At 40.0% G+C, this 22,094-nt stretch overlaps 1 protein-coding gene across 13 annotated transcripts in view; it reads right to left on the bottom strand.

Moving 5' to 3' along the window:
* Positions 1-22,094, bottom strand: part of SHANK2 (SH3 and multiple ankyrin repeat domains 2) — a 278,701-nt gene that overhangs the window by 139,031 nt on the left and 117,576 nt on the right. The gene's annotated exons all lie outside the window — the stretch shown is intronic.

Genomic DNA, 22,094 nt, shown 5'->3' on the forward strand with positions numbered 1-22,094 from the left:
ATCTAAATAAGTGCGGCTGAAGGACGCCTGAGAACCTGGAGCAATTACGCATGCCATTAGAGGAACAGAATATGATTCAGCCCAGCTATTAGAAATGTGCCACAGCTATCATTTCTATATTTTGTTGCAGTGTTCTAAAAACAATACTGCTTTATAATTTTTTTTAAACCCACTCTTTTGCTGCTTATAAGAGGGAGAAAAAAAACACCAGAAAATGCAGTAAAAATACTTCTCACGTAACAAACACACAGTGAAGTCAGACAGTAAATGTTGCAAAACACAAATGGAGTTGATGCCACACATTTGTTTTGCCATGAAAATCCAAAGGACCTGAAAACTTCTCTCTGGTCAAAGAGACTTCACTTGAGTCATTTCGATGAGTAATAAGCCAGTGAAAGCTTTGATCTGCATTAAAGGGCTAATGAGCCTTAAAACAATGGATGTGAATGGAATTTCTGATCAATACAGTAGTAGACATCCATGTGCAACCACAGCACACAGCTCAGGCACAGCTGGGTCTCTACTGATCACAGAGCTATAGGATCATGGAATCATCAAGGCTGGAAAGGTTGGAAAGGCCCATTGAGATCACTGAGTAAAAATGTTATCCCAGCACTGCCAAGGCCACCACCAACCCACGTCCCCAGGTGCCACATCCACATGGCTGCAGTACCAATGTTCCAATGCCTGGCAACTCCTTCCATGAAGAAATTCTCCCTAATATCCAAACTGAACCTCCCCTGGCACTACTTGAGGCTGTTTCTTCTTGTCCTGTCCCTGTTCCCTGGGAGCAGAGCCCAATCCCACCTGGCTTCCCCCTCCTGTGGGGGCCAGAAGGTCCTCCTGGAGCCTCCTTTTCCACATCTTGAACCTGTCAGGACTCTGGAGGTCGAGATGACCCCAAGAGGCCTTAAAAAGGCTCTTTTTCCCAGCCCGGCAGTCGTAGAAGGAGTCAGGACTCTTCGGCTGTAGTTTTCAAGGTTGTTTATTTTCTCTTCTCTCTTACATTCTTTCTCTGACCTGCTGAGGTCTGTTCAGCAGGTCAGTCCAAGGCACACTGCCCGCACCCAGGCTTGTGTTGTCTTTTTATACTAAAAACTACGTGTACTTTATTTACAATTATTTTCCAATACCTATCACCACAGCCTGTCTCTACTCTAAACCAATCCAAAGCATCACCCAGAACATGGAGGTTAGGAAGGAGAAAAAAGGACAGGGCATGCCCAAATTCCTCCATCTTGGGACCCCAAACCCCCATTCTAAAATCCCAAAATTCTATTTTTTCATCCCGTGTCTACTACTATTATGCTACCTAAACTTTTGTGACTTGTAATTCTTCATACAAAGCTGGTAACTTGCTCCATGGGTCAAAATCAAAGTCGCAGGTGCCTTTGGCTGCATGCCAAGGTCTCAGAGCCCCCCAGCCAGAGGCATCCTGAGCAGTCAGAGGAATGTCCTGGGTTCTGACATGAACCATCCCCCCCACCCCCCTCCAAGCTCCCTCAGGTACTTTTGATACTCCAGACCCTTCCCAAGCCCCATTCCCACTGCTTTGGACTCAACTTATTCCTACTTCACATCCCACAGGAAAATTTCAAAAGCTGTGGAACAGGGACTGTGCTGGTGAGTCTGAACAAATGTTTTGAGAGTTATTTCAGACTATCCGAACTTGGTGATACCACCCTGTTATTTTTCCAATTCCCCTTAGTCTTGAAGAATGAGCTGATAAAACACTGAAAAAACCACAGCTTTCAAGTTCTAATGACAGTTTTGTCAAATTCTGCTTGGCTGTGTCACATTTTGCAGAAAATGTCTCCCGTGTGGTTGGCATTCTATGTAAAAAGGGAGGTGGCTGAATAAACAGGGCTGCTCCAAAGTCTGGAGCACAGAGCAGAGATGGGCTGTCCGGGCTACCTGTGTGCACACCAGCCATGTGCAGCCCCCGTGCCAAATCTACTTGAAATTAATGCAATTTCTGCCAATAAATATTGCAATTAGACCTCAAACAGGAGAAACTGAGGAGGAGGAAAACACACTTGTGCAGGAAAAGGCCTCTCAAATGATTAATGTGGTATTTCTAGACTGCAGCTGAGCACTCTCCATCTATACTGGGAACATCTACTAAAGGAAGCACTCCAGAGACTGAGAATTGGGATTTTTACCTGCTTGGCATTCTCAGCCACCAGAATAAATAAAGTCTAATTAATTAGATTCAAATTCATAGGCTGTGGGAGAGGGGGCATAAGTATACATTAAGAACACTAAAAGATCATACTAAAAATCAGGATTTTATATATATATATGTATTTCAGACTTTCTGTTAGCTTTTGGTTTGTTAGCTCTTACAATTTCACCTAATGCCTTTTCTTCATCAGCTGAAGTCTTCAGAAAAAGGAGCAGAAAGTAGGTCTTCATTTTCAAATCTGACAATCTTTTATCTACACCTCAAGCCCGGCCCTTTCAAGTTTCATTTTTCACCACTTAGTTGACTCTAGATTAAGGACTTATTTTAAATGTGACAGTAAAATTGTTTTCAAAGTTAAGATTTTTGAGTTCTTCTGTGACAGAAACTGAAGAAGTCTTATTTATAACACACTTTGAAACTCTCATGAATGGATCACTAGAAAATTAGATGGCTTTTAATTGTGCACTGGCTAAATTGAAGAGGGATTTGTCTAGTTTTCCCCAAAATCCAGTGAAGGTTTAAAAAAGTGCATGATTTTACACAAATTTGGAATAATATCTGACCATGCAATTGTAGGATAAATACTTGTAATACAAGTATTTCAAAAATTAAACAAAATTCAAATCACGCAGTTAGGATGAAATTACCTAAATAGGATTGAAAATCAACCCTGAAATGGATCACTTAAAAGACCAGCTTATTGCTGAGGGTCAACATTCATGAAGTTTCTCCTCAGAAAAGCTTTGCAATTTAGAGAATGAGGTACCTGAGGCACAGGGAGTGCAAACAGCATCCCAGAGACCACAGCAAACAGCAAAGGAAGGCAATAAACCTGGATTAAAGTCACGCAGCTGGAAAAGTACCTGAGCTTTAAGCTTGTAAATTTAATGATAAAAATGTACATTTGATTGTTACAGAAATGTCAAAACCCATTTCCAAGGTGCCCAAAGGTTAAAAAAGCAGGAATGGCAAAATAAACTTGTAATTTCTAGATGTTTTCTGCAAGCCTAAATTACTAATTCTTGAAAGCAAGCAGTGATATGGAAATGAATTCTCCTAAGACTGACATATTCCTGAAACTCCATTATGTGCCCTGCTTAATGCCTATAAACTAATAAGAAAAAAGGAATTATGCTGCATCTTTGTACTTATGAGATTTGTGAAATGTTGTAACTGAAGAAATCAAATAGTCTGGGTCTTTCTTAAAGAGAAATCATGTAAAAAGCTTGAACCTCTCAACTGACGTACAAGACCTCCCAAAACCACTCTCAAACCTGCAATGTGAAAATGTGAAAATACAGCCTTGACCTGTTAGAAGCTTTTATATTGTGGACTTTGTGACCTCTCAAATTTGAATGGAAAAAGGCAAATAAAGAGAAGTGGGAGAGATTTTGAATTTGTGAATTTTTGTTCTGCAGTGGTGTCTCAAAGATGGGATGCACTTAATTGAGATCTCTACTTAGTAAGTTTGTTCCTTTCTAAAAATGTAATTGAGCGTGTTAAGCCCACCTGGATTAGCCATCTCTCTGTGCTGGATAATCACACTCCCACCTTCTCCCCCTGCTCCCTCTCCTTTATCTCCTTCTCACATAAAAATTGCATCTCAGCATATCCAAACTTAATCCACAAAGAGACCATGCAAATCTAATCCTCCAAATATATCATTAAAAAACCCCATTTCATTATTTACCCTAATCCTGCACGCAGACAGCACAAGACATAATCACCTCCCAGTGATAATGATTTGCACAGCTTGAAGAGTTCTTTGGACACTCAGGAAGATCCAGCTGGTTAAACAATCACTCTTTCATGCATCACTGTCCAATTACTCTTCACAGGACTGCTAGGGCACCTCAATTTATTGTCATCCACCACCAGCATTTCAAGAGAAAATGGACAAATAACTGCTTTTAGATAATCTCCTTCCTCATCGTATAACCTGAAGTCGACAACTTGTCACCTCAAGAACATTATGATGTCAAAATTTTAAGATAATATTGTTTAAAAGAAGAGGCCTCATCTAGAAATGGGTAATGGGAATGAGGCAGATAAAGGTAGATTTGCTATTCACAGTGTGGGATTTAGAGTTAACTGCAGTTCTGCCGGCTTTAGATGCATTTTGATTTGTTTTGCTGGCCTGTAATCACAAAAATCAATCGCAATGTTGTGTGTTGACAGCAGCAGCTCAGCTTCACTGAGGTGTTTTCAGGACTGGGAATCAGGGTGCTCCTCCCAGAACCAAAGCATGAATAACAGCAATTTTTGGAAAACTTTTCTCCACAAAATGTCATAAACTGAAATCAATTTCTAATCCTGTCTCTAGATACAAAACACTCAAAATAGGTAGGAACTAAAACAACCTGCCTTCCACCCAGGGGTATTATAGGCAAAGCCATCAATCCATTTTAACAGTGTTTACTAGAAACACTTCAAAGATCTGAGGGGTTTTTTTCCCCCCCAGATGTTGTGCTAAATGCCATCTGCTTTATTCCTGAAGGAATAAAAGCCATCACACATTTTGCTTCGAGATAAAGTGAAGCAGAGTGGTCATTAGCAAAAAAACCAGAGAAATCAGGAGTTTCCTGAATACATAATTAGGGATCTAATGAAATGGTCTTCTTCAGCCAAAAAGTCAGGAGATTAGAAATCAGAGGAAGAAAAAAAAAAGGCCTCATCAGCTTTGTGGAAAGTACAAAATATAGAGAGGAGAAAAACACACTCTGAATTATATAAACTGAATGTAATTTAAATGCATATTTTTGATTGATGAAAAATCCCAAAGGACACTTCCCAGGCCAAAGTCTCTCCTGTTTTATTTTGGTTCTATTTTAGAAACAATACTTACGGATCTATTTTCTTTCCCTCCATTATCAGAGCTAATGAACACCTTGCCAAACTAAACTGCGATTGAAATTTTGCCCGCTGGAATTTTTGCTCCACTGCACAAATCAACACTTCAAGCTGCCCTCCTCTGTAAGAGGCCCTTACTAAAGACATTTTAGAAAACTACCAAGCAGACCTAACTTTTGGCATTTTCAACATCCTGAAGCAGCAAGAATCACTTGGAATGAGCAACAGCAATTAGAGATGATGAGATCTCCTGTCATATCCACACATCAATCTGGAAACAGAATTTAGCTCGAGATTTATTCAGCTCTGCATTCTGCAGCTGCAGCCACGGACACGACCTCAGAATGGGATTCCTCCCCTGATCACAAGCAAGATTACAGACACTGGGAAACTCAAAATGATGCCTTTGATCACCAGAGATCTCAAAGACATTCCCAAGATAATAGAAGGTGATTTTGTGTTATTTCTGCCCAGTCAAGCACAGCAGTGACAAGGTGATATCCCATTCCAATCTGTTTCATAGTTTCACCCAGTCAAAGCTTGTGTCACTTTCTTCCACACTTTTTTAAAGGATTTCTGCAGCAGCTCTTCATTTGCAGAGTTATTTGCCCACTGCACAACATCCTGCATGGCCATTAAGTAGCTATTAGAGTTGTGTACTTTACTTTGGCATTTATGTTGCACATAAAAAGATTAAAGGACCATCAACCACTCTCTTTTCATTTAATTATTTCTACTCCACTGACTGTATTTCCAGTACATTATGCAAAGTGATGGAATCCTACTACGTTTAAAAACATATTTATTCCTAGTGGACAAGACTATAAAAAATAACACACAACTGTTTATTTTGGACCACTACAATACAGATTTGCTGCGAGTGCTTCCCAGGACACAACAGTTTTCTCTGATTATCTCTTCTATGATTTGTCACACATATACAATCTATACCTGGGAAAAACCCACAGAAGTCATCCACTCACGCCTTCACACACACAGGCTGTTGGAAACAACAGCAGCAGCAAAGTTCATGTGAATTCTCACTTTTATACCATCCCTCTGGTATAAGACATTTATTCAACATTTACTCATTTCTCTCAGACCTTCTTTGGCCTCATCTTCAGTGGCCTCCTTGGAAATATTTGTATTTTTGCCACATTTTCTCCCCACATTCTACATCTGGCCTAAGACATGGGAGAAGGACAAGCCACAGTGACTGTCAAAAAATCCTGAATGTTATCAAAATCTCCCGTCAACCTGCCCATACTTGAGCCCCCTGTGTGTCCACCAACACTGTTAGAGCATTTTAAGCAGCTTATCAGAGCTTTTTGCCTCTGACACCTTCTGTGTTTCAGGAAAACAAGCAACTCCCTTGGCTTTATTTAAAAGTATCTTTGAGTGCACTCCTTTCACACAAGGGGGAGTGATCGTAGGCTCCTTGAAAGGGGCTGGGAGTGAAGCAAACACACGGGGGGATGAAGGCAACAGGAGTTATATTTAACAGGTTTAGAACTCACACTCTTCTACACCAATGAAGCTCTGGCTTATTTTATTTTAAATGAATGTCTTTTTGTGCTATTACTTTTCAAATAGTTTGCATGTCACAGTTGAGACAGCCATGATACACAGAGTACCACCACACAATTTCAGAAAGCATCTGCCCATCCAGAGTAACAGCTCACCACACCAGAAGGCTTCAGGCACCTGCCCATACAGAGGAACATCCCATCACTGCAGAAGGCTGCCAGCATCTGCCCTTGCTGTTCATTAGCCCAGCCTTTTATCCCCTCCTGTTGGTGCAGTGCCCCTGTGTGCCCTCTGCTCCCTTTGGTGGCTGCTCAGTGTCCCCGGGCACTCCATGGCTCGCTGCTGTCAGTGCTGCTCACCTGCTGCTCACAGCTCTGCCCACTGGGGATGAGGCTGGGCCCAGCCCCACTCCAGTCACCACAAACTGTGTGCCCAAATTTGCACACTGCTGGGGGAACAAATCTGTCCTGTAGGTAAGATAAAAACACAGCATCTGTTCCCTGCCGTGACAACTAAGAGGACTGAATCAAAGAGAGGTCCCTCATGTTGCTGACAAGGAGCATCATGGATACAAATCCATGGCAGACCAGCTTTGCCAGTGGGGGAAAGGGAAACAGGCAGCTGACACCATTGCCAAAGGATTCAACTTCTTTGGGAAGAGTGCAAGAGGAGATTTTGAATAGCATAGGCCATTTATTGAGTGAGAACAAGGATTCCTGTTCTAAGGATCATCCTATAGGAAATTCAGATGAAAACACTGGGTAATCTGTGAGTGGCAGATCCTTCTTGTTGTGTGAGAAGCAAGAAAAAAAAAAAGAAAAAGAACCAAAACAAGCTCTAGACACACAGACAAGAACTTGAGAGAAGTCTGCAAGAAGAACTTTTCTCAAATACATTTAGAGGGTTGTTATCACGATTTTACAGAACAGCTACAGATAGGAAAAAGGAAGTGTCAATAGCTTGGAGGACTCTAAATAAAAAGTGCAAGCCATTCTGACTTTGGATGACATGGAAATGTTTAATAAACGCTTTATTGCATTCACATCCCATTCCCTGATAGTCACACTGCTTCTTCTTTGGTTTAAGAGGACTGCCACCTACTGAATTACCCTCACCTTCAGCTGGTTTTAGGAAAGAGATCAACATTACCTTCAAATCGAGAGAATTTGGACAGCAGCTTTTGCCTATTTCTATATAAAAATATTAAAAGGTGCCTTAATATGTAAGGATTAGAATGATGAACATATTCTCCTTTGCTGCAGAAGTTGTTTTGGTTTGAACCTGAAAATCCTTGCTGGTAACTGCTGACTGGTTGCTTTCAGTTTTAAGTGTTTTCAGGATGTGATTTTATCTGGAATATTTCCAAGTGATTGACTATCATCTGTAAGGAGTGTGGAAAAAAACCCCACAGATTGGGGGGTTTTCCTAGATTCCTAGATCTGCATTCATACATAATCCAAAAATTTCCACAAATATTACCTAGAAAAGTATTGCAAAATGTTTACACATAATTTTTAGAATTCAAGATAAACCCCACTGCTCAAAAAGTACAAAAAAATATGGAAGAACGTTTCCTTCCCCACAGTTTCCTGCTGCCTGGGATTGTCCTTTCTTAAGTTTTTATATCCAGGCAGAAATAAGAGTGAACTGAAACGAGGCGGAGTACAAATGAACCGTTGCAGATGATTTTTCTCCTAAATTCGGTACCCAAAGATGCCATCTAGTGACCACCTCCTGAATGCAGGGACAGCTCCCGAAAAGGCAGCTCAGAGCCCGCGTTACCCACAGCTGAGGGGCATCTCCATCGCCGTGTGCGAGAAGCAGAAGGGTGAAGTCCTTTTATTCACGGACATCCCCTGGCACATCTGTCACTCCTTCCGTGCCCCAGCCTCTCCATCCGGAACGGGGCTGCTGTCCCAGGGAACATTTCTGCCAGACTCTGTGTGCATCCCCAAACAGCAGAACACTGGGGCATTCACTGCTCCCCACCATTTCCTAGCCAGGAAAGGTCCTGTCTGCTCTTGCTACCCACACATATTCATTTTGACTTGGGGAAAAAAGTGATGTGTGGCTGGCGGCCGACAGGATCAGAGCACTGGCTCTGGCAGTGCTCACAACACAGGCTGGGAGAGAAGGATGCTAATCCCGAATTTTGGTGAGCCAGGAACGTGGGACCAAGTCCAAGAAAAACACCTCACTAGGGATGGCTCTTTGGAAAACTTGAGTCCAGTCTGACAGCCAAGAGAATCTCCTTCAAAGCCCTGGCACCCTTGCTGATATTGGCTGTTAGGAAATGTAGGGAAAAGCTTTTGCACAGTAACAGGTGCACAGTGGTGACCTTATCCTGAATTCAAACAAGGCCCACAGAAGAGCTGTACACACACACGGCATACAGAAGTAAAATCAGAGAGTGAAATTCAAGTTTGGATTGTATCTTTTTAAAATTCTGCTGCTGTAGGGCAGGGTAATTGATTTTCTGTAAGGAAAAAGGTGCAATCAGCACGTTCAGGATGTAGGCAGGCTTTTGAATATTGATATCCCAGATAAAGATACCAGAGCAGTCCGATTTATTGAGCTTCCAAACAGATGCTTGGGATTTTAGGATACTAATGGAATGAATTGATTTGTGTAACACAATATATTAACTTCTAGAAACCCTGGCTTAAATATCGTCACCAAACCATTAGATAGCTCATCAAATGCATGGATCAAAATTCAGAATATGTTCTTGTTTCTGAGATACTGAAAAACATTAAGCACCAGGTCATGTATTATGCACATTTGGAAGGTGGTCTATAGGGTATCTTTTACTTTTTTTACTTTAGAATAGCTCAGCAAGAAAACCAGGGGAAAAACCAACAAGGAAGAGAAAAATCAACACCAAACATTGGTGTTTTCATATTCACGTGAAAGTCTGATCATGTAAGCAAAATGAGTATTGCAAAATCAGATAAAACCTGATTTAGGGCATCAAAAATGAATGCTTCAAATATACATGGCATGTACACACATCACAGCAGGGAAAACACAATGTTATATACTGCAGGTTTCAGAAAAAACCTTTAAAATGTATCTTTGCAAGATAAAGACTTTCCTCAAAAAAAAAAACCAAAATAAAAACAAAAAAACCCCCACCTTTTAAAACAGTGTACATTTAAAATTAAAACTGTAAAAGGATCTTTTGTCAGCAATGATGCAATTTTAAGTGTCCCAATGCTTCGAGGCAGCCACGTTTCAAGAAAAATGCAGAAAATAGCCCCAGAAAAACAACCAGTCTCCAGGAAATCATTGGTCTCCTGCATTCATGAATAGCAATAATGTTATATCATAACTCTTCATATGGGTTTGGGAAAAGATTAAAGCCACTCTCACATATTTTAGGGGGTGAGTGAAATGGGTTCCTTATTTTCATGCTCCTTCAAGTGACATATTTGCAAACTTTACCTTAAAGCTTGACTACAGGAGACTACATGGACACATTTAATTTACTCTAAAGGTATGAAGTTAGAATGGATTTTAAAAAAATTTAATCGGAATGACAGGGATTGTAGTAATTTAAATTCACACCTGCAGTTCAAACTACTTTTCAAGCCAATCACAACCTTTTAGTGACCCAATACTCTTGGTCATCCCAGTCTGGGTCTGCCAGACCTGACAGGGCTGGGTGTGGGCATGCCAGCCTGGGAATTAAGTGATATTCAGGCATTAATCACTTCAAGCTGATTGATTTCCATTCAAAACTCTCTGTTGTTGTGGTTAGTGTGGTTTCTCTGTGCTTCGAAGTGAGAGCTGAAAGTCAAACCATAAATCTGCCACTTAGGGACAGGTTGCATACTTCAGAGGCTTCACTATAAAAGGTTTTTTCAGAGTTAAGCCCCAAGTTCTGGTTTAAAACACAAAGCAACCACTTTCCCACATGCTTCCCAGAACAAGATTCCAGCAATCAGGGATAAGTGGTATTTTAAGCATTCCCATTTCAGTGCCCGAGTAATCTGTTTGAGCCCTCTGAAACAGGAGGATTATTAAGGAAAATCCTTGTCAGGGTGAATCATGTTAGAAAGCACCGATCCTGTTCCCTGGGTGCATGACAGTACCTGTGATCCTGCTGCCAACTCTTTTCCTTCTATTCGACCAACATCTTGGACTGTTGGATGCTTTCTCAAGCTTGTCCCTCATAAATAACACAACAGCTTGAAATTTATCCCTGCTTATGGCTGTACTGGAAAACACTGGGAGAATCCCAAAATTACATGTGCTAAATGACATATGAAAGACTTCATCAATATTGTTTCCATATGGTACAACCTGAGAAACTGGACAGTGTTTTTTAAGGAAAATTCTTAATATCTTTTGATTCTGAGCAGATCTGATGCAAGATTTTACATGCTGCCTTATTTGTAACTCGGGTCAGTCCAGAAGAAGGATAATCAACTCTTCACTGATTCTTTACTTTTAAAGGATACAGTAATACATCTTAAATTGGATCAAAACAGCCTTGCAAGAACTTTCTGAAGTGCTTGGCTGATTAACTTAAGTATTTCCACTTAACTTTTAAATGTGATGAGTTGCAGCATCCTCCAAAGTAAGGTCAGGACTTCAAAAAATTCTAAATATTTAGTTTTGAACAAGGATATTTATGATGCATTTCAGTCTTCCAGTTCTATTAACAGGGCAAAACCTCACTGACTCTCCAAATGCAGGAACTATGGTGTAGCTCAACTCATTACAGTTCAACTGAAGGATTTTTTACATTCAGAACTGAACACTAAAACATCTATCAAAATGAATACTTAAAAACATCTTGGTAGAGGTAAAGCTTCTCATTAAATAATCAGTATCACCTGCATTTATTAGCCAGCTAATAAGACATATGCTAATAAACTCAACACCTGTTTAATGAGGAAAAGTTCAGTAATATTTAACAGTTCTCTTCCCAGACACAGAATGATTAAATGAAAGTTTGGGTTCAAGTGTACTTAGACTTTAGATGCAGCAGCCGCTATTTTAGGAACAATTTGCAGAGAGTTTTACACACAAACTAACCTAAAAAATATAGTTATATTTATTATAGATTAAATTATATAGTTATGTTATGTTATATTTATTACAGATACAATATGGAAAATATATATTATAATATAATATTTTTATAAATTTGTATTATATGTATATAATATATTATTATTATTTACATAGTTATATAAAATATAATTTTTATATAATAATATATTTTTATTATGTATATATAAAAATATAATTATTTTTCCCCCACATCTTCTGTGGCAGCACTAAAAACTCATTATATATATTATTATATATATAGTTATATAGTTATATATATTTTTATATATATATATATTTATATATATATTTATATATATATATAATATATATATATATATATATATAATTATTTTTTCTCCAGGTCAGTGGCAGCATTAAAAACATATAATATATATTAATATTTTTATAGTTATAAATATAAATATAATTAATTTTTCCCCCAGGTCAGTGGCAGCATTGAAAGCACAGTCCAAACCCCCCCAGAGAGAAGCTGGAGCTAGTGGCACAGCCAAGCTCATGGCTCCAGCAGCACCTGCAGCCCCTCTGCTCCCCAGCTGTGCGCTGCTCCCTGCCCCTCAGGCTCACAAACACTTCCCACCCCGAGGCACTCAGGGGCACCGAGCCCCCCTGGCGAGCTCTGGGTCTGTCTGTCTTCACCAAGAGGTGTCTGTCCTTCCCAGCGCTGTGCGATCTGCTCTGGGGGAGCGAGCACCTGAGCACAGCCACTCCTAAGAACAGCATCCCTGTGCTGCAGCAGCAGCATCATCCCACTGCTGGGCTGCTCAGGAAACACAAAAAGTGCATTATCCACCAGGGCAATGATGTATCACCCCTGTGACAATCATTTTCACCTCCCTGTTCTCCTTGCCCCCAGTAAACAAGACATTTGCAGGAAAATAATAGTTTCCCTTTTTCATCTGTCTACCTGCTGCCCAGAATACAGGTAATATTTCACCAGCTCACCCTGAAAATGTGAATGCATTTATAAGCAAAGCATTAAAACCAGTGAGGGAGAGTAATATGAGGAGCTCAAGAGTCCATTTGAAAACAAACTACACCCTTAAGATTTGTTTGCTAAAAATGAAACAAGATTCTTTAATTTGCCTTTCTCTGGGGCAAGCTCTTAGCAAAAATCTGTACCATTAGAAACATCCTCTGCTCTTTCAAATAAACCAATTCTGGCATTATTTCTTCTGACAGTCTTTTGTTTGCTGCATGTAGCTGTGTCTTATCCTTGGGTGATAAAATCTTAGCATGAAAACTTGGGGACTTTGGGGACAATCCAAGGTGTCTGGGATTTTCCTATCTATATTTGCATTTTTCTCTCAAACAATGGCCCAGGGACTCAAAGTCTCCTATGAGATCAATCCAAAGGAGAGGTTTGATCCTGGCAAAATGAAAGAAGAAGTATAATCTATAAGGATTTACAGTCATGAATGTAACTATTTTCCTTCTTTTTAAAGTCTTGAGTAACAAATGTTATTACAACTTCCAAAAAATAACTTTATAACTTATCTGACAAAATATGATATAAAGATATGTTATATTTCATTTCCTTAAACTACGAATGTGTTGTACAGGGTACCCAGTATAATTACTTTCATTATTTTCAGGAGAAATACAGAACTATTTTCAATGTCTCTCCAGACAGCACTAAACTAATTCTTGATGTGTGCAAAAGATAACTGCAAGCAGGAGTAAAGACTTAGTGATTGTTGTATAATTAGAGTTGAACCCTTGGCTAAAAAAAATAAAAAATACTTAATACATTGAAGTGCTTTTTGCTTGTAAGTCATCCACAAAATCAGTTTGACTTTCACAGCCACATTTTATATTTGTGAATTGCAGACTGACTGGAGGGATGAGAAAATTGATGAAGTTGATGGACATTTTCCATTTCAGTTCAGAAAGCAAAGCCCAAGTTTCAGACTTGTAATTGTGGTATTTTATGAAAATCCCTTTGCTAGGATTTTCTTCTCCCGAGAAGCTGAAGGGCCTCAGCTTCAAGTGTGAACAATTTGTTATCTGCTGCTGTGGAATGCAGCAGGTGCTTCCTCCATTGGTCAGTGTGGGATGTTTCTGCTTGGTGGCCAATCGAGGAGGCAGCAGCTCTCCGACTCTCTGGGAGTCACAGAACTTTGTTATTCATTCCTTTCTATTCCTGTCTCGCCTTCTGATGAATCTTTCTCTCTGTTCTTTGTAGTATAGTTATAGTGTGGTCTTTTTAATGTAATATATATCATAATATAATAAACCAGCCTTCTGAAATAGAGTCAAGATATCTCCTTCCCTTCACCAAGTCCTGACTGCCCTGAAGACCCACGGCAATAAATGGTGACCGCAGATGTAACAATACAGACTCAGCTACAAACACACTTCTGTGTGTAAATAACGTAACCAAGTTACACTACCATTTAAAATTCAATCCATTTTGTGAGTTCACAATTGGGAACATTCACTCAGGTCTGTCTGTTTTACCTGGAGACCAAGGATCTATTTCTGACCCCGGAGTATCCCTCTAGTACTGATCTATAACAAAATGAGCTGAGCTCTCTAGCAAGGGAGGGAAGCAAAAGGCAGAGCCGTGATTTCAGAACAGAGTATGGATTATCTGGCAGCTGCTCTGTTTAGGCATCATTTTCCTGATCACCTCCAGCACTGCCATGACTTTAAGCAGTTTTCCTTAAATTAAGAAGAATTGGATCTCAACTAACTGGGGAGTGTTTCAAAGAGTTTTCAGCCTCTGTTGTCAAGCCTTTTATCTGAGCCATTAAAAATCAGAAGGGAAAAAAAGCCCCAATGTGGCATTAAGTGCAGCAGAAAAAGATGACCTCTCAACACTTTTGGAATGTGTGTAGATCTAAGGCTTGACTTCTTTTTTTTTTTTTTCCAAAGTTGCTTTTAAAAGCGTTTGGTCATGCTAAATGTAATGAGTTAGATGAATTAGGCCATTGTATTTGATTCTGATAGATAGCCAGAATGATTTGAACAGAATCAGTGTTCTGATACAAATAATATTTACACAGGTGCATCAGAGAATCCCAGTTAAACAGAATTTCAGGGAGAAAAAACAGATGTTAAATCAAGGTAAAAGCTATTGCTATTGTCTTTTAAGATACTTAGAGAAAGCAAAAACATCAACTATAGTTGATCATAGGTTCATAAGATATTACAAAGTATCAGTAATTATAAAAAACCAACCAAAACAAAAAACTATTAGTACAGAGATGCTAGAATTAAAATATGTATTCTTTATGAAATTTGAAATGCTGCAGAGTTCCAGGAGGTAAAAGCTACAGACTTTTGTCTACTAACAGTCATTAAGATCTGCCAGGTTTGTTAAAATTGGAGAAGCTCAAGACAGATATTAATGGCTTGAAAAAACCATGTTATATGAGCAGTTTCCACAAGAACAACTGGGAATCAAAAATTAGGTATTACTCCTAGGTTTTTAGCATGCTGCAGAACAGGGCTGCTCAAATTCTGCCACAAGCTGAAGTATTCTCTCTTAAACCAATAATTGGGCTTAAATTCCCCAGGAGGCTCCATCACTTCATAAATCATTCACTTCATGGCTTTAACTTTTTGGTGCTTCTACAGTAATTTGTAACATTAGACAGCTCTGATGTCTCTATCTGCTCTCAACTTGAAAATATTCCATGGGCTGCGATTTTGAACAGAAAATGGGAGTGCATCACTGGAAGTACAGGAATAAACCATCATAGTAACTCCTTTCTTCAGACATCCCTCAGAGTTTGCACTTCTTTGATCCTCTATGGTGTGACAGACAATTTCTTGAGGGAAAAAAAATGCAGAAAGAACCAGAAGAGGAAAAACTCCCCACCTGCATGTCCGATTTCACACAGCAGCAATCCCAGATGCACTGGAAATGTTGAGTTTCCTACTACGTAACTCTGATTTTATATTGCTATGCAATTTATTTTTAGCCTATTTCAATGCTTTGGAGAGTTGTGCTGCTCCTTTCCAGCTGATTAGAGTTATTCCTAAGTGGCTCTTAGCAAGCATGGAAATGGGAGTGAAAGGGATGAAATACGTGTCAGCTGAGCAGCCCAGACAGTAAAATATTATGAATTAAAAATTCCTTATGCAGAGATAAGTATGCAGACAGGCTTACATTCTCTGCAAGCTCTAGACATAGGCTTGCTTTTTTCTTTTTTTAATTTGAATAATTTTGTTTGATGCTTTGGCTTTATGCTGCCCTCAAAACCTCGACAAATGATGAAATTATTATCATGGAATCCTTTATTTTACTCTTCCTTCCAACCAGACCTGCATCATTATTTGAGAAACGGGTCAGTAGACTCAGTGTTCCCAAGGATTTCTAACAAATACTCCCGTTACAGTAAGAAATCTCTATTGCTTCTTGCTCAGAAGATCAAGACTAAAAGAAGGAAAGGCCTTTCAAGGCACCTTTGGCCAGAGAGGATGCCCTGCAGGTTGTGTGGGAAGCAGATGGCTCCCTCCCATAGCCAGCCTGCAGATAAAAACAGCTCTCCAGTCACCTCTGCCTCCCATTCCCATTATTATTGAGTGATGATTCATTCCAGAGCCTTTTCCCAAACTGCTGTTTATCATCACTGGGAGCACAAATGCCTCGCTCAGCAAAGCTAAAGTGCAGAAACTTGCTGAGGTTCATTCTTTGAATTTCCATCACTTGAGACAAAAAAGTGGGGTTGATTTACATCCTCAGCTACAGAGAGTTGTCAGAATTAGTTGATTATTACTGCACCAAGCTCCTGTGTCAGCTGGGCTTTGTGGGCTGGCTTGCCAGCACCTCATATCTAGTTCTTTGCATAGATTTTCTTTTTTTTTTTTGGTTGCAGAATAGTTTTCCCACTGATTGATGGAGGAGAATGCAGTTTAAGCAAAAATATGGTATATGGCATATTCCTGATCTTTCTAAAGCATAAATCAGACACAGAGTATCTTTGTTATGATCACTGTGTTGAGTGTTGTCATCCATTCCCAATTTTTTAATGGCAGATCTGTCCATGGGAAACATTATGGGGCAGAAAATCACTCCTCAAGAGATGAAATTGCTCAGAATCCCATGAGCCAGGTGGTTGGTTGTGCAAAACAGAAGCAAGGCAGGAAAGAGTATTTCAGAGGTCAGTGCTTTGGATGACATCCCTCAAGGAATGGAAAATGACTGAACAGTGCCTGAGCTGTCAGCTTGGGCTCTGGGTACCAGGGTTACAATGGGATCCCACCTTCAGAGACTGACTGGGACTAAAAATAATTAATATAATATAATATAATATAATATAATATAATATAATATAATATAATATAATAGTGTAATAGTCCTCCCTTGAGCTTTCAACCCATTTGAAATGGCTGCCTTTGTATCTGCATCACAGCACGCTTTTCCAACTACATGTGAGGCAACCTTGCCTTTTCAATTTGATTTTAATTTGGCTTTATATTGTCTTGGTCATATTGAGTCCAGCCTGCACTGTCGAGTCAGAACATATTTCCCAGCTCTCAGAACTTCTTAGCTCCTTACACTAGTGCCATGACAATGTTTGTGATTAACTTTCCCAACAAAAATATCTTTCCCTCACATCTATAAATTTCTTTTATACTTCCTCCATTTAGTCCTTCCAGCTGCAGCAATGTTTTGTCCTTAACTGCTGCTGCTCACGCCAAACAGTTCAAGTTGCACAATAATTCTGTCACAGGTACACAGGCACCTTCTACTCAAGGTGAAATCTTGTGGAAGGAGAATTTATCAAAATTCATTATCAAAACCCTTGAGGTGCTCATTTGGTGAGATACCATCTCTTCTGTCTCATTGAAACCCACTCATTTCTAGTGGTTTCCAAAGTTATTTGTGCATAGAATTTTATCTAATAATCACCTAATAATCACCACAACATTTCTATTTATTCTTCAGTTGCCTTTCTAGCTAAAAATTAGCCAGAACTGATCATAACAAACCAGGAATAATTTGTTAAAAAGGATTTTGCTAATCTGGGTAATTTATAAAAGGTGGGCCATTTAGACTGGATGAAAAGGGGGGTTTTATCCATTTTTTCCCCCCTCCACTGCTGTTTAACACAGAATCATAGAATCAATTATATGGGATAAGGAACTGGTTTTATATATGGTTATCTATTATGTCCAGACAGAAAATTTGGGAAACCAAGACTCCGGTCGTTCTGGAAGGCCAGTACAGATGTCAGCTCCTCAACCCACAGTAAAGCATCTTTCCTTCTTACAGGAAGGCAAATCCATTTTCTAGGAGCCTGGCTGGCTCGACTGCCTGGGAAGGTGTTGTGCTAATTATAAAAAGGGATGGTGGAAATGAGGAACAAATCTGGTTGTACTGAACGCACAGGGCGTTAAAAACTAAGAATGTGGAAACCAGAAAATTCTCTGCTTCAGAAACAGCAAAAGGATGCATTTTATTAACACAGCTTGGACTTGTTTGGTAACTTCTGGGTTTGACAGGGAATGCTGGACAAGCATGGCTGCAGTTTCTGCTTTTAACACCTGTGTAAAGTTACATAGGTAAAAAAAAATTGCAAGGGAGCTCTGCTATTCCTGGATAATCTGTCACTACGTTTTCAAGTTGCTGGAAACTCAGGAATAAGGGATACCAAACAAAAGCACAGGCACTGTGCTCAGGAAGGGACACGAGGTGGCACTCAGCCTGGCTGACAGGGTGGTCTCTGTGATCACTGAGGTCACAGAGTTCATAGAATTCACAGAACGACTGGGTTGGAAGAGATCTTCAAGATCATTGAGTCCAGCCCATGCCCTGACACCTCAACTGAGCCATGGCACCCAGTGCCACATCCAGCATTCTCCTAAACACATCCAGGGGTGGTGACTCCACCACATCCCAGGGCAGACCATTCCAGTACTTTATCACTCTTTCCATAAAATACCTTTTCCTAATATCCAACTTGTATTTCCCTTGGTGCAGCTTGAGATTGTGTCCTCTGGTTCTGTCAGCACTGCCTGGAGAAAGAGACCAACCTGACCACAGCCACCTTTCAGGGAGCTGTAGAGAGTGATAAGGTCACCCTGAGTCTCCTTTGCTCCAGGCTGAACACCCCCAGCTCCCTCAGTGGTTCCTCACAGGGTTTGTGTTCCCAGCCCCTCTCCAGCCTCGTTGCCTCCTCTGGACACGCTCGATCATCTCAACGTCCTTCCCAAACTGAGGGGCCAGAGCTGGACACGGCACTCGAGGTGTGCCCTCACCAGTGCTGAGTACAGGGGAAAGGTGACCTCCCTGCTCCTGCTGACCACACAGTTCCTGACACAAATATCCCGTGCCTCTGTGCCACCTTGGAGAGGAAAAGGCAGCGCGGAGCCCGGCAGAGCCTGCTGTGACACTAGAGGTCAGCACGGGCACGGCTCCATGGGCAGCGCAGCGCCGGGAACGCGCCCTGCCAGCGCTGCCCCGGGACTGGCACAGCTCGGGCTGCGCAGCTCGGATCCTGCAGATCCTGGCCTGCAGAAAGGAGCTCTTGAGAACTGCCCACGGCCACTGCAGCCGTGTGCCCGCATCAGATCTACTCTGAAATAAACTCCCAGCACTCCTACAGGTACTAACAAGGTGTATCCCAAGGGCGCAGGTTAGAAAAAGGCACGAAGGAGGCTATGGAATGAAAACTCATCCTGAGACAATATTAAAAATGAGGCTGGAACTCAAGGAAAGGTGCACTGAGGAGGCCAAGAGTTGAAAGACAGCAAGAATCTCTCAGACACGCTGAGTCTGCCTTTATATCAGTATCATTTGTAAAATCTAGGAGCTCTCCAGGCACTTCACGGAGGGAGGAATAATAAATTATAAAGTTTAATAAATTATAAAATTGGAATATAGCTAAAGATAACTTCCAGCCCAAAAATGAATACTTCACCTCAGTTGTGGGCAATCGGATAGTCCTGAATTCTGAAGGCTGTGGAACATAAAATCACAAGTGTAATAGAAAGCATTTATGTAGTAAGTCTCTCAAGTTCATGTAATACCTTATGATGGAAGAAAAGCAAACAGAAACATCTAAATTAAAGCAGGAGAAACATTTTTTCAACTTACCCAGAACATTTTAGAAAAAAAAATGAATTAACATATTTCAGAATAGAAAGACATTGCAAAATGAAACTGGCTCATTACTGAATAACACAAGATAACTGTCAATGCAGAAAGAGTAAATATGTGACATTTGTATTCTCTGTTTGAGCAGGTAAAATGCAAGATGATGTGCCAACCTCATCTGAGGGAATATTTCTACACTCAGAATAATTCTGCAGAATGCTAAAAACTGGCTACAAAATGCCAAAAACTGGCACTTTTTAAAACGAGGTAGCATGAAAGTCTTGTTTGTAAGAATTTTTTAAAAGCAGGCAAAAGAATTTAGCAGACCACAATAATGATTTTCTTTCTTGTTGTTCTTTTTCCATTGGATCTCAAAATGTCAAGGGAACTTTAAACTGGAAAGCAGCAGGTCCTGTGCTGGTGCCATTAAAGGGCAAATGAGACAACCTGGATAATTGGGAGCCCATAGACCTGGCATCAACCCTAGCAAAATAATGGAGCAATTCCTACAAGTCTCAATTAATGGAGGATAAAAGAAAGGAAGAAGAATTAATGCCAGTCAATACGATTTTCTTTGGAAAACAGAACCTGCCAAGCTGGCATGGTATCTTTGAAGAGAACACAGGAACCAGGTGCTGTTCTGTCCTGCCCACTTCCAGAGAACAGTTGGGATTGCAATAAAGTTCCCTAAAAATGGAACTTTCCATAGAAGGGAGATTATACATCAGCCTGACATGAAACACCTGCCCAGCAGTTTTACTGGGCCTGGAGTGTTTAATTGGAGTTTGTTTTTTCCAAGAACTATTCCTCTTTCCTTCACTCATGGCGTGCAAATGACAAGCCTCTATTAAACACAATTGTTCAAACTAAATAGCAAAGGGAAGCTGCTGGAAGAAATGTTCCTAAATCTCGTTGAGGGGAAAGAACTGTTGCTGTGGTGCTGGTGTGGAAAAAGCTGAGTCTGAGCTTCATTTCCTCCACATTGAAATGATCTACTTTCTAAATCATTATCATAAGAAGTTCTGCTGCTTTGCAAAGACCACGATGCAAATTCTTGCAAGAGGCACAAGTTTGTGATGTTTCTCAGCTGATGTTCTTTCAGCAATCCCAACAGACCTAATTTAATTTCTAATCATTTCACCATGCCTAACACATTTTTCTAAATTACTTCTGCATTTTTACTCAGAGGGAATACTGGCTGATTTTTGCTTATAGAGCTTTTCCCTTTCATTCCCATTGTTTCCTATGCAGAGGGAATGCACAGAGCAATTCTGTGATCAGCTGCTTTCACTCCATGACATATTTCAATAATAATATGGCACATACTGTGCATTCCATATATTCCATTTCCCTCTCAGCTCCAGCCTCTATCACATTACTCACAGAAGCATTGAACCTCATTCTGGGTGCGGGACATTTTTTGAGGTAGCCCAGCAAAATATGGGAGTGCACAAGTTCACTGCCAGAGAAAATGTGTCCCTTTTGTTCCTATTTAATTACATTTTCATCCTTTTTAGAGTAGAAGAATGGCATATTTAAAGCCTTAAGCTATGTTAACATTATTATTCCCACTGTACCATAAGCAAACAGGAAAACAATCGGAAAGAAGGCAATAGTTATAAATTACAATAAATGTCTGGTGCTTTGCCAGACACATGGAATAAGTCTTCATAATTTCATGTCAGAAAATTTGTAACATGCTTCTGTTTATATTCTTTTCTTGCTTCCAGCTTTCATAATCCTTTTGTTCTTTTTGTGACAATTTTTTTTCTTAATTTTTGTGTTCCTTTGAATGATCAAAGACATTCTTGCTCAAAAAACAATCATCATCTATTAAGAGAATCCTGTCACATACTGAATTTACCTCCTGAAGTAATTCTCAAGGAAGTCTTTAAGGATTTGTAACAAACAGGTTTGGTTAGTCTCTCTTCAAAATCACTTGAAAGATGAAAAACTTCTTTCCTATCTTTAAACTTCACTTCATGCCCTCAGAATTTTCTACAGATCTGGAGACAAATGGACAGCTCAAATTTAATGCAGGGTTACTGTTCCTACACTGGGCAATTCCAGCCTCAATCTCCAGCTTTAACTTCTGACTTTTCTGAAGCCCTTTGAAGAGCTACACAACTGTTCTCCCTCTATTCTCAGAGCCTGGATCCATTCTCTCCAAATATTAGATCTGGTTTTGCCTCCTCCTCTTTTCCCCTCTCAAAAGGGAGACAGAAAAGGAAGCACAACCTCTCCACATAGAAGGGAAAAAAGAAAAGTATACCTTGCAGTTTATAATGACATGCATAAAAGAAAAACATCTGTAAATGAATGATGCAATGCATAAATTTTAGTGTATCATCTGTGCAATGCCAGTAGTTCTTAATCAATACAACAGAGATCTAAAAACAC

The sequence above is a fragment of the Motacilla alba genome, chromosome 5 (assembly GCF_015832195.1).
Source record: "Motacilla alba alba isolate MOTALB_02 chromosome 5, Motacilla_alba_V1.0_pri, whole genome shotgun sequence".
NCBI classification, from domain to species: Eukaryota; Metazoa; Chordata; class Aves; order Passeriformes; family Motacillidae; genus Motacilla; species Motacilla alba.